The sequence below is a fragment of the Hylobates moloch genome, unplaced genomic scaffold (genome assembly GCF_009828535.3).
Source record: "Hylobates moloch isolate HMO894 unplaced genomic scaffold, HMol_V3 SCAFFOLD_2252, whole genome shotgun sequence".
NCBI classification, from domain to species: domain Eukaryota; kingdom Metazoa; phylum Chordata; class Mammalia; order Primates; family Hylobatidae; genus Hylobates; species Hylobates moloch.
In genome coordinates, this window is record NW_026654527.1 from 4,097 (window position 1) to 8,665 (window position 4,569).

The window sequence follows — 4,569 nt, forward strand, 5'->3', positions numbered from 1 at the left end:
CTTTCTTGGAGTCATTTCTCTTGGGCAGCCTGCTACCATGTTGGGTGTAGCTCTGTGGAGTGGTTCAAGTGGCAAGAAACTGGTATCTCTGGTGAACAGCCATGCAAATTAGCTTGAAAATGACTCTCTTAAAGCCTGTCGGCTGGGCGTGGTGGCTCACGCCTGTAATCCCAACACTTTGGGAGGCTGAGGCGGGCAGATCACGAGGTCAGGAGATCGAGACCATCCTGGCTAACATGGTGAAACCCCGTTTCTATTAAAAATACCAAAAATTAGCCAGGCGTGGTGGTGGGCACCTGTAGTCCCAGCTACTCGGGAGTCTGAAGCAGGAGAATGGTGTGAACCTGGGAGGCAGAGCTTGCAGTGAGCCGAGATCTGGCCACTGCACTCCAGTCTGGGTGACAGAGTGAGACTCCGTCTCAAAAAAAAAAAAAAAGCCTGTCAAACTCCACCTCAGTGAGCTTGAAAGCAAATCCTCCTACCTTGTAGCCATGTTAGAGACTCTCACCCAGTTAAACTAAGATCAAATCCATGACCAATAGAAACTGTGAAATAAGTGTTTGTCATTTTAAACCACTAAGTTTTAGGGCAACTTGTTATGCAGCAATAAAAAAAAAAATACAGCAGCAAATTTTTTCCCTGAAAGGTTATGTTTACTTTGAAGTTTTACAAGTCATCCCATTTTACATGTATGAGGAGGATGAGCTCCCTCTAATGTACAACATGGTGTCTACAGTTTATAACAGTGAATTGCATTCTTGAAATTTGCTAAGAGAGTAAGCATGGACGTTTAAGTCGGCTGAAGCTGTGCCCACAACCGCCCCTTCTCCCAGGTGCTCTGTCCCAGGGAGATGGGGGTTTTATCTATAAGTCCCTGACTGGGGCGGCTGCGTTTGTTTCAGAGGTGCCGTGCCCAGAGAGGAGGAATCTAGAGAGGCAGTCTGGCTGCAGCAGCCTTGCTGAGCTGTGGTGGGGTGTGCCCAGTTTGAACTTCCTGGCGACTTTGTTTACACCGTGAGGGTAAAACCACCTACTCAAGCCTCAGCAATGGTGGACGCCCCTCCCTCCACCAAGCTCCAGCGTCCCAGGTCAACCTCAGACTGCTGTGTTGGCAGCGAGAATTTCAAGCCAGTGGATCTTAGCTTGCTGGGCTCTGTGGCGGTGGGACCTGTGGAGCCAAACCACTTGTCTCCCTGGCTTCAGCCCCCTTTCCAGGGGAGTGAATTGTTCTGTCTTGCTGGCTTTCCAGGTGCCACTGGGGTATGAAAAAAAAAAAAAAAAACGCAGCCAGCTAGCTCGGTGTCTGCCCAAATAGCCGTCCAGTTTTGTGCTTGAAACCCAGGACCCTGGTGGTGTAGGCACCAGAGGGAATCTCCTGGTCTTCGAGTTGCAAAGACCGTGGGAAAAGCACAGAATCTGGGCCGAGTGCACAGTTCCTCATGGCACAGCCCCTCACGGCTTCCCTTGCCTAGGGGAGGGAAATCCCCTGACCCCTTGTGCTTCCAGGGTGAGGGACACCCCACCCTGCTTCGGCTAACCCTCCGTGGGCTTCACCCACTGTCCAACCAGTCCCAATGAGATGAACTGGGTACTTCAGTTGGAAGTGCAGAAATCACCTGCCTTCTGTGTCAATCTTGCTGGGAGCTGCATACCAGAGCTGTTCCTATTCAGCTATCTTGTCAGCAGAAGAGGTCAGAACTGATCGCCAAAATCCTGAATTTTTGGGTAACAACATTTGTCAATCATCCACAAGTGTCTGTACTCCTTGGGGAGGAGAACGAAGAGGCTCTACATTATTTGACCAGTGACAGAATTTGGAGATGTTAAATCAGGTTATAGAATAGATTTTTATTTTGATGAAAATCCTTACTTTAAAAATAAAGTTCTCTCCAAAGAATTTCATCTGAATGAGAGTGGTGATCCATCTTCAAAGTCCACCAAAATCAAATGGAAATCTGGAAAGGATTTGACAAAACGTTCAAGTCAAACGCAGAATAAAGCCAGTAGGAAGAGGCAGCATGAGGAACCAGAGAGCTTCTTTACCTTGTTTACTGACCATTCTGATGCAGATGCTGATGAATTAGGAGAGGTAATCAAAGATGATATTTGGCCAAACCCATTATAGTACTACTTGGTTCCCAATATGGATGATGAACAAGAAGAAGGAGAAGATGATGATGATAAAGAAGAGGAAGCATTAGAAGATACTGATGAAGAAGGGGATGAGGATGAAGGTGAAGATGAAGATGATGATGAAGGGGAGGAAGGAGAGGAGGATGAAGGGGAAGAGGACTAATAGAAAACTGATGGATTCCAACCTTCCTTTTTAAAAATTTTCTCCAGTCCCTGAGAGCAAGTTGCAGGCTTTTATTTTTTTTCCTCTTGTGCTCAGTTGCTGTGTTCTTGAGCTCTCTTTTCTCTACACCATGGTTCTCAACTTATTTGGGGGGAAATACCTTGAGCAGAACATAATGGGAAAAGAGTCTCTACCCCTTTTTGTTCAAAATTCATTTTTATCCCTTCCTGTCTGAACAAAAACTGTATGGAATTAACACCACTGAGCTCTGTGGGAAAAAAGAAAAACCTGCTCCTTTCACTCTGCTGGAAGCTGGAAGGTGCTAGGCCCCTGTGTAGTAGTGGATAGAATTCTAGCTTTTTTCCTCTTTTCTCTGTATATTGGGCTCAGAGAGTACACTGTGTCTCTAAGTGAATATGGACAGTTAGCATTTAGCAACATGTATCTGTCTACTCTCTTGTTTAAAAAAAGAAAAAAAAACTAAAAAATGGGGTTATAGAAGGTCAGCGCAAGGTGGGTTTGAGATGTTTGGGTAGGTTAAGTGGGCATTTTAACAACATGGTTTCTCCTTTGGCATGTTTAGTTGTGATATTTGACAGACATCTTTACAGTTTAAGATGACACTTTTAAAATGAATTATCTCCTAATGATGACTTAAGCCCTGCCACTCAATGGAATAATCAGCAGAACCTGTAGAATCTTATTTGGAATTGACATTCTCCATTGTAATTTTATTCCCGTTAATTTTTAAATTTTCTTTCTGTTTCACTTGAAAGGAAAGATGATGCTCAGTTTTAAAATATCAAAAGTGTACAAGTTGCTTTGTTACAATAAAACTAAATGTGTACACACATACACAGACTCAAAAGAGTAAGCAGATCTAAAATGTTCTTACCACCAAAGAAAGGTAAGCATAAGAGGTGATGGTTATGTTGATTAGTTTGATCGTAGTGATCATTTCACAATGAATACATATAAAACACTGTTCTACACTTTAAATATACATAACTTTTGTTTGCCAATTATACCTCAATAATTCTGGGAAAATATTTTTAAATACTCGGAGGTGATTATTTTATCAAAATAAAATCTAATTTAATAAAATGTAATCACTTCCAATGATTAGTTTTGTTAAATTAAATTTTCTTTTAACAAAAATTCCTTAAGTATAGCAGCTTTAGGATATATTCAGTAATGAAGTGTGGTAATTAGGTCATAAATGGAAATGTGAAAACAATTATATAAACTTTACTGAGTTTTTATTACATGCCAAGCACTATTCAAATTGCTTGTTTTTTACATATGTTACCATATTTCATCCTCACAAAAGAGCTAATTAACTAGATGTTTCTCTACTGCCATTTTACCTATGAAGAAACTGAAGCATGAAGAAGGATAGGGGTTAAGCCACTAGTCCAGTCATACAGCAAGAAGATTCAAACTCAGGCACTCAAAATCCACAGCCAGTGATTTTGATCACAGTACTATGCTACCTCTCTTGAATACACATTCAATCTGGAGACTACATTTTTTGTATGTGGTGTTATGCTCTGTTGGATCACAAAACAGAGAAATTGTAGATGCTAGATGTTCATGTTAAAAAGCATAAACATTAAGTTGTGATGAACCAGAGATTTCCTGGGAGACAGTATAATTTGAGTGGTTACAAATGAGAACTCAGGAATAGAAGTGCCTAAATTCACACTCCAACTCAACCAATAGTTGTTTGTAGAATTTAAGGGGAGTTACTTAACCACTCAGATTCATTTCATCGAATGAAAATGGTGACCATATTAATTCCTACGGCATAATGTTGTTATAAGCATTAAATTAGATAATATATGGAAAGGCTTGGAATTACACATGGGATACAGTAAGTAATTAATATATGTCAATTATTATTGTGATATATATTACCTGACAGAAAACAGGACAAATTATAACAGAGAGATTTAAGCTCTATTCTTTCTAGAGGAAAAAAGCTATTCAAGTAAGTGAGAAAAATAAGGCCAAAGAGAAATACAATTTTTAAAAAAGTCACAGGTATTGATAATCTAAAATATGTCAAATGTTCTCTTAGGTGCTTAGCATACATAATTTTCCTTAACACTCATAGCAGACAGGGTAAATAGTATGCCTACTTTATAAATAAGGAAACTTTAATTAAGGAGCTTATCCAACGTTTAAAACCTGCCAAGTAACACAAGTTAGTGCAGTTATCAGGTACTAATTGGTATTCAAATCAAGGAACATCTGATTCTCTTTCACCAAGA

General features: G+C 40.4%; 1 pseudogene; it reads left to right on the forward strand.

The window, feature by feature from the left end:
* The first annotated feature begins 1,671 nt into the window (after nt 1-1,671).
* On the forward strand, nt 1,672-2,296 carry LOC116464930 (protein SET-like; annotated as a pseudogene).
* Nucleotides 2,297-4,569: the final 2,273 nt, after the last annotated feature.